The 12,457-nt window shown below is 31.0% G+C and overlaps 1 long non-coding RNA gene across 1 annotated transcript in view; it reads left to right on the forward strand.

Moving 5' to 3' along the window:
* The first annotated feature begins 3,395 nt into the window (after positions 1-3,395).
* LOC107006767 overlaps positions 3,396-12,457 on the forward strand; it is a 21,423-nt gene continuing 12,361 nt past the window's right edge. The window contains exons 1-7 of the long non-coding RNA XR_003575763.1: positions 3,396-3,600; positions 4,002-4,106; positions 4,247-4,309; positions 4,793-4,882; positions 5,815-5,885; positions 10,115-11,545; positions 11,956-11,988. This is a non-coding gene — a long non-coding RNA (uncharacterized LOC107006767). The remainder of the gene's footprint in view (positions 3,601-4,001; positions 4,107-4,246; positions 4,310-4,792; positions 4,883-5,814; positions 5,886-10,114; positions 11,546-11,955; positions 11,989-12,457) is intronic.

The following is a 12,457-nucleotide window of genomic DNA, read 5'->3' on the forward strand; positions in this document are numbered from 1 at the left end:
GTAATTTGATCATAGATGTTCTTGTGGTGATGACTTCCAGATTTTGGGGAAATAATAGATGTTGAATTTTAGAAGTTATTGAATTGTCTTTTATTAATGAGTTTAAGTCTTCCGCATTGCTTCATGTTGATATTAAATTGAAATGTTAAGGTTTAGATTGGTCGGTTCGCTCACATAGGAGGGTAAATGTGGGTGCCAGTCGCGGCTCGGTTTTGGGTCGTGACAAATGTTGAGCCACATTAAATTAAAAAATGCATATGAAGCAAATAAATTGAATCCTATTAAGAATAATAAATGTCTGAGACCTGTTTTACTAAGTTTAGCAACCTAATGGAATGGATGTCTAGACTGCCTATAAAAAGAGTGGACAACTCAAATTGAGAAATGACAGTTTATCGGTAGCAGGGCTTTCCGGCCTCACTGTTTATCCTCCCCATCCTAATATGTGTTACTATAGAATCCTTCCGAGGAGCATTGTCACATCTCTGGTATCTCATGGCTCGGGAGCGTAATCGCATCTCCGAATAAAGTATCTCAGAAAACTCATATTGGTGTGTATAGAGACAATTTATATTGAAATTCAAACAATATCATAGCGGTAAACAAGCGAATATATACCACATTAATATAACAAACACAATAAAATTAATAACAGTCATATACAAGTCAATATTTACAAGCTCGAATTCTGGTTAGTCCCCAACGTAGTCGCCATCTGTCACACCTTTATTTTCCTCTCAAAATTGAATTGCTTGTTTTGAAAGAAAAGAGTTTTTCCAATTAAAGTGACATTTCAAAAAGGAATTATTTTATTTCAGAGTCGCCACTTGAAATTGAGTTTTGGTGTTTCAAGTCACCTTATTTGCATCCCTAATCAAAAGGAAGTTGACTCGTTATTTTATGGTCTGTGAAATCAAAAATCGGGTAAGAAATTCTGTTGACCGAAGGAAAGCTATTAGGCACCCCTCGATCCCGTGGTTCTAGCAAGATCGCTTTATTGACTTTTATGAATTAACTTAAATTTTTTATGATATATCATTTAACTTAAAAAAAATATTATGTGCCCTCATTCTTTGATTTATTTGTAAATATTTAAAATTATCATATTTTATTAATATATGTTCATTAACTAAAAAATATATATGTGCATGAATTAAATCAAACAAAGTAAAGTAAGAGTTTCATTATCTTTTTTCTTAATCATTATTTTTATTATTATGTGTCTTTTCTTCTTTTTTACCTTTTCATTATTATTATTATTATTATTATTATTATTATTATTATTATTATACTCTCAAGGTTTTATTTATTTATTTAATTTTTTAAAAAGTTTTAACGAAGAAACTTTCAAGAAAAAAATTTCTTTCCTTTTCAATTGCATGTTTTTTTTAAAATATTATTTTTATACTTCTTTTTATTTTTTTACCTTCTGTTTTCTCTTTTTTCCCTTTTTTATTAAATTCTTTATCACTTTTTTTAACTTTTTTTTATTATTATTATTATTATTATGTTTTTCTTCCCTTTTCTATTTGATTTTTTTTACGTCATTAGCATTAAAAGAAAAATCTACTAACTAAAATTAATCTATTCACATAATAACTACACATATTATTATTATAAAATTAACATCTTTACATAATACTACACATATTATCATTATAAAACTAAATATGAGAAATAAGAATAGGAACAATAATTTTACTTAAGTATGAAATAAACTATGGGTTATTTAAATATGAAGTAAACCACGGTTTGTTATAACAATTTCACACTAAATATAACTATATAAAGGATCTAAACATAAAGTTGATATGAAATATTTGAACATACTTCATATAAAAACATAATGGTTTAACCACATGTGAAATTTGACAACTTCAATATATTGCAATCAATGCTTGTATAATTAAATGGTACCTCTTGCAAAAATTCCACCAATAGAAAACAATCCGAATAAGAACTCACGAACTCGAAACCACGAAAGTAAACCTCAACTTCAACTTTTGTTTGTGAGTGAAAGCAAAATATGAAATAAAATGTGAGTATATTTGCTGATTTTTTTTTGTAGGTGATTTTCTTCTTTTTTGTGTGTGTATTTTTTTTCTTTTCCTTTACATGTTTTTGTTCTCCTCCTTTCCTTTACATGTTTTTTTATCCTCTTTTTTGCTGAATTTTTTATTTGGATTTCTGAAACATTTTTCTTCTCTTTTCCTTTATACCACTTTTTCTTCCTTTTTTTTTCTTCTCCTCCCATTGTTAATTTATATATAGTTATGTATATGTGTGTACGTGTGTATGGAAGAGTTGGATTAATGGAGTGGGGTGTGGGGTGAGTGGAGAGAAATGGTGAAGTGGGGGTGGAATATTGTGTAGGTTAATTTCTTGTAATTATTTTTTTTGTTATAAAATAATAATAATATTAATCAAGAAAAATTAAATAGCTAGATTAAAAAAATATAAAAATTAAAATCACTAATTTATCAAAACTTTGACCGAATAAATAAAAATATACCTTAAAGTGTGTAGTTTTTGTGGTTTTCATATCTTTTGAAAATAAACTTAATAAAATAAGATAAAAGTCAAAATATTTATAAAAAATATTTAATCTCTAAAAAGGATATAAAACTTAAATTCGGTCAAAAATTATGTGTCTACATATACTAGCAAATGATTCATATTACTTTATCTTCAACAATGTTGGTTTCATCAATTTGAAAAATCTTAACTTAATTCGAAGATTAGAGACTCGTGTTAATAACGTGTTATAAAACTATATAAATTAAGAATAAGAACAAAGTAGGGATAAGAAAAAAGACTTCTTATTCTCGTTGAATGATATTTAAGGATCCACAAAGTGATTTACAATTAAGAAAAACCTGTTTATTTATATGAAAAATCTTACTTGGTCCCCAAGTAAGATTCCAAACTACTCCCTAAAGGGACTCCACATAATAGACATTCACTATGACAAAAATATGTTTTAACAGGAAGTACTTTTTTACATAAAAATGGTACAATTATCTTTTTCTTTTTCTTTGTTTTTGGCTTAAAATTAAAATATTTTTAAAATTAAAAAGATTTTCTGATTTTAAAAATCAAATTTAAAATATTTTTAATTTAATATGAATTATATTTTAAATGACTCCAACGTGCATAAGTACTTTTCTCCTTTGAAAAAGATTGTTTTAGGTATTTTAGCCACATATTTATAATTAGTTAGTAAATAAAATTTTTGTTCCTGTTTCTGATTTTATCTTTCCCTTTTATATAAATTTAAAAGTATTCATATCATTTAAAAAGATTTTTAGATTATTGATTTAAAATATATTTAATTATTTAAACTAATAATTTTTATATATATTACTCTATATTTTATAAGCCAACAATGATGGGACGAACACAACATCCCACTATTGTACAAAAGGCAATTAAAAGTGTATAATGAAATTTTTTCCTTTCTGGCCCAATTCAATTGACTATTAAACACGTGGAATTTTGTATTTAGATCTATATTTGAACATCAGAATTTCAAAGGTCTAGAGACCATTAGAAGGTTTCAGTGGAAACAACTTAAACTCTTCTCTTTCAAGATCAAAATTGGTGAGTTTTTTGTCTTTCTTTTATGCATCAAAGATTGATTTTAATGTTTGTGATAATGGTGCAATTTCTGTTTTTTCTCCTTCAAATGCTTGAACTTTTCTTTTTTTCCTTCATTTGTACTTCAAAATTTGTCAGTAGCTTTGAAGTTGTCTCGATTAATTTCTCTATTTCTCAAATTGTGTGAGTTTTCTGGATTTTATTCTTTCTTTAACGCACACGACTATTGTAATTTTTGTTTGGTTATGTTGAATTGCTTCTTAATGAATTTCTACATGCATGTCAGAGGACAGAGATAATATTGTTTGTTCTTACACTTTGGTGTATAGATATCAAGTTTGATTTGTTGGACCATCGAATTAATTCTTTTTCGTCAATAGCCTAACTTAAATATTTTTCATCAGATCCTCCATGTTGACAGGTGGAAGTGGAGTTGGCAACAGTGACATGCATATTTGATATTACTTTGGCCTCAATTTGACCTCCATTTTACGGCTTTCGATTTGGAGGTCAGACTAATTCACAAGAATACCTTTTCCCGTGTTTTATGTATTGTCAATGACCATTATATTTTGGCCATCTATAGATAAAATATAAGTGACATAATTCGTATTAATTTGATTTTCTCACCAATTTTTTTTCCTTCAAGAAACGTTTGGAGGAGATAAACCATTTTGATCTGTCCAGGTACAACTTTGGCACTCAAGTCAAGGTACATAACTACATAATGATGTTATAGCTGATGTACAGACAATTTAGAACAATCATTTTCTGAAAATAATTCGAGGATCTTTGAGGTTTTTGTTTTGCACAAAAATGAAATTGAAAAGGAAGGGATCATGAAATTACTTGATCTCTTGAATAATTTGATGTTCATATTGAACATCTTGAGTAAATGTTACCACTGCTCTTGTTGAAGTTCCACAATTTGCATTAGCTATATATACATCCAAGGTCGTCTGTGTGGTAGTACCTATCATGATATCGTAAGATAAAAAATGGCTGAATTGAGAATCTTCGAGTATTTTTAATTGAAAAAGAACAATGTCTATGAAAGGTAATTTAAGTGTTTTACAACTTTGATACATGTAACAACTATTGAGGGGCGAAATTCGTTTTGAGTCACATGAAATTATCTCAAAAGTTGCAAACTGATTGAAGAATATTTTGGTCTTATATTTTTTTTTCTTTATAGGTAATACTTGCATCCTACATGATCTATGGTTGGATTTGCCTCATGAATTAAACTTTAATAAGCTGATTTTGCAAAGGCTCTGTCTTAAAGGTTTGCCACATCTTTAATGTAGTATCTGAATTGTTACACATTCTTAGATTAAAGAATTTTGATATATGTTCATAATGATTGCAACAACTTGACAACATAATTTTATCATGTACATAATAATTACAATTCTGTGATTGAGGGGATAATCATACAATATGGTGACGACTGATGGTTGAGAACGATTAGGTTACCTTCCCTGATACTAAATTCCCTAATGGATCTATTTGATTCTGGTCTCAAATAAAAGGATAAGATCATTCCATATAATGGAACTTTATTTGAACTTTTTCATAGCATGTGGTTTTTCCTTCTTGATTCTCTTTTCAATGTGGAGTTTTATATGTCAATTATTTGGGTTATGGATGATAAACGATGAAGTTTTCACATTTTATGTGATAGTATGGAATGTGCTTTGCTTGAAAAAAATGATTTTAATATGATTGCTTAAGCAAATAGAATTTGTTATCTTTGAATATACTTAACAACAAATTGATTGAATTGAGCATGATGATCCTAGATACCATCAATGATGGACTTGCCAAATCAAGAATGTGAAATTGAGTGTATGCATTCTATATAACAGTATTTTCTGGACTCTTTAATTTCTTATATTTTGTAGAAGCTCTAATTTAGATTGTCTGTATGATAAAAATTATACAAGTGTTTACAATCTTGATCTATGAGTTGTGAAATTCGAATAATATTTTTCAATATTTAGCAGTATTAGTCACTAACTTAAGTTGGGGAAAAAACCCCACAGAATAGTCACTAAACTCCAGTTCTGATATATGAGCACTTAATGAAGTTGCATATTGATTCTATAAATTAATTGCTCTACTATCTTTTGATTCTATATATGAATGTTCCTTTGAATGTATTATTTAACTATTTTTTGTAATGCGGGAATTCTTTAACCACGCCCCTCTCCTTAGAGTCAAGTGGTTGAACGCTCCTCTCTAGATAAGAAGCAGAATGCGCCATCACCTAGAGCCCTTTCCTCGAGGTAGCTTCTTTTTTTTTTTTTTTATCTTTTTTAGAAGTCTAGATAAGTATGTTATGATGTATTTGATTAGTGAGAAGTTGTACTTGAAATGTTGCCTCTGCTCTTCTTTTTGAAAATGTATGGCCGTGATTATGATGAGGGTGAAGAACTTAGCATTTGTTTATCCAAAAAAAATTTTTTATTTAGTTCCTTTTATTGGAATCTATAATGCCATGTAAATGTGATTCTTCTAAAAAAATGCTCAAAGTATTTTGAAAATACGTAGTGTCACATTCAGGAATAACCCCTAGATGTAACCGGCGTCGTCCTCCTCTTTGACGACTAAAACTAGCCTCTTAGCTTACATCCTTACATTCATAGGTCAAATTTAGCGGAAATTGAAAACCTTTTATTACTTCTAGTTGGAGGTTTACGTAGACCTCTACATACACATAGTATATATATATATATCGAGTATACATAGACCTTCGTATAGGAAGATTACTTAGTCTTCTACTTTTATTGCACATAGATATATATAGAAGATAACATAGTCATAATAGTCGTCTCATCTCGTAACCATCTAATAAAAATGTAAGAACTTGGGCATAACCCATACATCAAAGTAAGAATGCCTCACATGGTATATACAATGTTTCATACTAATTGTAAAAGAAAGAAAGATAGAAGTCTTAAACTCAAACAACTCCATTAACTAGATAATGACATCACCCTCGGAAAGTGAGGACCTACCCTACTTGGATGAATAAGATATCCAAGCCTTCTTCAAGTCGTCTTCAAAAGCACTTCAACGACCGAAACCTAAAATGTTGGGAAAAAGGAAGAAATGGGTTAGTACACCACTTGTACTAAGTATGAGACCATATGCACACATACTTTAAAATCATGCTAAGAAAATGGACATTTCTTAAAGGTATGCAATTTTCTTTGAAAACACTTATGCATATTCAATAAGACCATACCAAATCTATAAGGCACATTCATGAAGTCATAGGCATGTACATCACAAGACCAACAACATCAAAACTAGTCAAGTCAACATGCATATCATGTAATTGGACATATAGTCAAGTAAATCTATCATCAAGTCATAACCTCAACAAGCATGAATAAGAGTTCATTATAACATAACCAAAGCAAGACAATTACCCACAACCCTTATCAAGTCAACAAGTGCAATGACCAAGCAAAGACCCATAACCTTACTCAATCAAGTAGCCCAACAAGACTCGTGAACAACCTCTTACTTCATATAACATAGCAATTAAGAGTACAAATCATCATACCTTAACAATATAAACCAACACATATTCATAAGTGACACCAATCCACATATAGTATCAACAATATGCAAGTTCATCATCATATACATATTATGTACCATTATAAGCATATTCATACATAGTAAAAACCTTCTAAAGTTCCCTTCAAGGCTAACTAGTGCAAGGCATATGTAGAGTCTCATACCCCTACCTAGGCTAAGTCAACCTCTCAAGTCACCTTAGTTAGTTTGTACTTCATTACTTCATTTTAGTTTAGGAAACACTTTCCTTAAGGGACATAGACCACAAGATCTAAGTGTGGAATCCGGTGTTGTAAAATCTTACACCGAAGGAAGGTGGTCTACCGGCCAAAGTAAAACCAAACATAAACGTAGCTTTCGAGGTGAATCCACTAGCTAGTCTTTCTATAGGGGAAACATAGTTTAATAACTAAGAGATAGGTATATTCCCTCTACATACCACTTGGCAATTGGAGTCTCCTCTCATGGGAGTCCATTGGATGAGTATTCCTCATAGGGGAGTCAATACCTCATGTGGAATTATAGGGTGAATCTTCCTCTATGGGAAGTCAACACCTCCCAATGTCAAGTTCACTTGGTGCTAAGCTAAGTCCCTTTTTGAAATGTCTATAATGTCTTTATAAATCATCATAGCTTATTGTAGATCATAGGGTCTAAACCTTGTAAAAACATCATCATCATTTTCATAGCTCAATAAGAATTGCATGAGTATAATCCTTCCATTACAATTCATATAGGTGAGGTTAACACATTTACACATCACTTCATGTTAAGGCACATTGGTAAATCATTCACCATCGTTATAACATATACATCTTAGCTAACAACTTACAACCATAGTCAAGACATTTCAATTAAACATCATACCAACGCTATAAATCCTAATACAAGTCATATTCCAATACAACATCATGACTTAATCACAATTTAACCATAATTGAAGTAATACATAGGGATTACACGACTTGCCAAGTTTCCTTCATAACTCATCATCAAGAGTCTTACCATCACGCTTAATTAAACCCATTTAGGGTATAACATCATCATAGTTCAATGACCAATATTATAACAAGGGTAAAAGAATCACTATATCACAATTCAATACTAGCTCATAGCTTAAGACAAGATACTTAGGTCAATTCACAACATACTTCATAACCTAGATCAACTTATCAAAAATTAGAATGATAGGACTATAAATCACCCTAATTCATTCATTATTAGTGTAACAACATCATCTAGTAGTAATTTAACCAATAACCAAGTCAATTGAATCAACATTACACAATTCATATCAAGATGATTACCTAGGGTTAAGGGGTAAAGGTCATCTCCTACAAACTAGACCAAACCATTAATATATATCATAATTAAGTTAGAATACATGTTAATATATTCATAATATCCAAAATAAATCATAAACAAATCAATTCGTAACATAATTTTCGAGATTGAATGAAACGTACTTGAAAACCCAATTTTGGAAATCAATTTGATGGAACCCTTTGAGGAAAGAGGTCTCAAAGGTGAATTAGATCTCATACCTTGCTAATTGATGAAGATTGATGGTGAAACTTGACTCTTTGAAGCTCTAAAACCCTCCCCTATCTTGATCTTCAATGGAGTCTTCACTAGAGAGAGAAAGAAGAGAGAAGGAGGAGAGTTTGGGTTTGTGAGTTATAAGAGTTTTTATTGATCTAATGGGATTGGGGTATTTATAGGGGGTGTTAATTAACTTAATTAGTCTTCCCTTATCCTCCAACTAATGACCTAACCCCTTAATTAATTAATTGGAAGAAAATAAAAACGTGCAGCAAATCTCAGCCCTCATAGTCGAGACCTCGACCAACGGTCCGTTTGTGAGTCGACGACCTACCCCCCCTTTCGTGCTGCTCATCCGTCGATGAGTCCAGAGACCTGTCAAAATAAGTCCTTTAGGAATTTGGCTAAGTGTTGGTCGACGGATGACATCGACGCCCCATCGATCAACACACGATCCGTTGTTCCCTTTCGTAGGTGAACACTGCCCAGGCAGCCTTGACCCAAAATGTAAGGGTCCTCCTCAAGAACCTTTAGTTGGTCCTTGGGGAGTCGTGCCCGGACGTTTCAACTATGAACGAACTCTAATACATGTTAGATACCCTTCCACCAATTTTCATCATTTTCCGACTCCTAAATGCTAGTCAAATAGGCTAAGACACGTTAGCACCTCATTGAACTAGTTTCCGGACGTCATGGACGTTCTTGGACGTTTTGGTTTCTAGACTGCCTAAATGACTTATATTCATTAAAATGGACCTTAAAACAGTGCCTACACCTTATGACACTCATGTTAGGCTTTAGAACACGTCTTGAATTTTCGAAGTGTTACACGTAGGATCTAATCAAATATTTCTTTGTTTTGAAATATATTAAGATCTTATGTACACGATGTGTACCCTATCAGAAAGAAAATATCACATATTTTTATTTTAACAGAGGAAGAGAATCAGTTAGAGAATGCATTTGTCTTTTTTGTCATTGTTCGGGAGAATACATAACAAGAATAATACTCTACTTTTAGGAAAATTTAGTAAGATAGATTTTAAAAATTCTACTTAAAATAAGAAATGAAGGAACTGATTGCTTCCAAGTGTGCAAGGCAGTGTTCATTAGCATTCTTTTATATGTGTAAATCTTTTTGCCTTATAATGGCTTCTTCAATTACATATCAAGTAGGTATTGCTTTATAAGTTCAATCTTTTTTAAAAAAAATTCAATGTTACTATTGTTTTATTGTTAGTAATAGCCAATTCTTTTGTGGTGCTTCTTCGTTCGCTGAAATTTCTGCATTACATCTCAATTATTTTTTAATTTTTTCAAAAATGATGTATTAATTCTACATTTTCAGATATGAAGTTTCTTACTCTGTCATTCCCTCTTTCAGGTAAACAATAGAGAGAGGAAGAAGACGTAGAAGGGTCAAGAGAAATGATTACAACGAGGGTGGGCTTAATTCATTTGATATGATTAGAATTTTTTGGTTGGCATAAAATCAACATTGATATCGTTACTTCTATTTACTCAACTGGATTCTTATCAAGTTAAATGAGTGATGATATGTATAATCCAGAACATAAAACATGTTTTCTTGCAAGCACCAAATCAACACTCGCTGAAGTCATGCACACAACTGTTAAAGTTAGTTTGTCATGTTGTACAATGTCAATAAATTGCACAAGAAACATGTATGTACCAGCTTTCTAGAGAAAGAAGTCGAGTTGATCTAGATAAGAAGCTTGAGAAACTTGGAAAACCTATGTAGTAATATTTGCAAGGAAACACAAGAAAGAAAATATTATTTGCCTTTTACTACTTGTGCATAATTTTTTTGAAGATTTTTAGTTGCTCTTCCAAAACATCCATATGTATTATTTACACTCGGGTGAATTATACCATCGAATAAGCTTATGCAATATTAAGTGTATTTTTCATGAGATATTTTTTCTCTTTTCTAATTACTTTGGTACTATGAATAGCATAAGGAAGTTGTATCACAAGCAACTTAAATTGTACTACTCTAAGCCAAGAAGAGTTAGACCAACTCTGCAATTAGAACTTGTACAAAAAGCAATATATATTGTACAGTAAATTTAACTCAGCATGTATCCTTTCATAATAAAGTGTATGAATGAATAGGACAGTTGGTCTTACCAACCTGTGATATTTGTTGTTTCTCTAAATTATTATTTTTTTGTGCGTGTGTGTGCGTGCGTGCGTGCGTGCGCGCGCGCGTTTGTGTGTGTGTGTTCCTTTTCATTAATCTTTGTCCCAAACTTGAAGAAAATTTGTTCTGTTCTACAAAATGAAAGGGCTCCATCAGAAATTTCCACTGGAACTTTAGTTACCTCAGGTATGCATTTCCGCTTTCCTTCTTTCTTTCCTTCTCATTTTAGTTTTTAATTTGATTTATTCCACCTTTATTCTTTCGATCACTAATGTTTAATACGGTTTTGGTTCACCTTTTGTCAATTTTTCATTTGATGAGTTTGATTTCTATTTATTTTTCAATTTTGGTGTTTGGGTTGTGGTAATGTTGCATGCACTGGATTTAATCTTGATTGGATGCTATTATTTTTTACGTTCTCTCCTCCATTTCTATTTATAACTTTGTATTTCAATTTATTTTATTTTCTTTGTTATTGAAATGTACTATTTCTTCCACTGTGTTCTTGATGTGATTGTTTTTTCAATTATATAATTTTTCATATAGGCATTCACATGGACTTCGACAAGAAAAGGAACAAAAGAAATTAAAAAATCTGATATATTGATATTGGAAACATCGAGCTTAATTCCAAATTCTAAGCATTTTCAGGTACATTCGAGTTTTTTTATATTTTTCTATACTTTTAACTAAAATAGTGAGGTGTTAAATTTTTGCTATTTTCATAGCCTGGAAAGTGCAATATTCCTCCCTCTTCAGATTGTTGAACATAATACACTCCTAAAGTTGTTGCATATAAGGGAAATTCTATAGAAGCACATAATATATAACTCTATAAGCACTTGCGCCCGTGAATTTTACACTATCAAGTTGTTGGTTTAATTTACCCGTTGGATATTCAATTGAATCCTACTGTTGAATGTTAACCGGTAAGCACATAATATATGCTCTACAGGCACTTGAGACCGCACATGCAAGTAAATTTACATTATGAAGTTGTTGATTTGATTTTCATGTTGGATATGCGGTTGAATCCTAATGTTGAATGCTAATCGATGCAGATTAACACAAGCGATGATGTACCTATATGATAAGTGAGGTTTTCACCAGCTGTTGCTCTCTCTACTTTGTTCCCAATTTCATATATGTAATTTTCCTTTGCTTTGGGTAAGTTGAGCGCCAATACATGTACTTTCACTACAACAAAAGAGACATTTAGAGTGCGTTTGGTAGGAAGGAAAACATTTTCAGAAAAATATTTTCCAATTTTCTCATATTTGGTTGAGACAAAAGTTTTGGAAAATGTTTTTCAAATCAACTAATTTTACTCAAAATTAAGGAAAATGACTTCCCTTCAAAAATTAAGGAAAACATTTTCCAAAACTCTCCTCCAATTTTAAATTACATTTTTTTTTGGGAAAAACGACAATTTAAAAAATAAAATTCAATTTAAAATTTTATTTTTTTACCCGATCCCTGACCCCCACCCACCACCACCAATTAGCCACCCCCAAACCCCACCCCCTCCTCAAAAAAATAATTTTGCTTTTTAAAAATATTTTC

The sequence above is a fragment of the Solanum pennellii genome, chromosome 12 (genome assembly GCF_001406875.1).
Source record: "Solanum pennellii chromosome 12, SPENNV200".
Taxonomy (NCBI): domain Eukaryota; kingdom Viridiplantae; phylum Streptophyta; class Magnoliopsida; order Solanales; family Solanaceae; genus Solanum; species Solanum pennellii.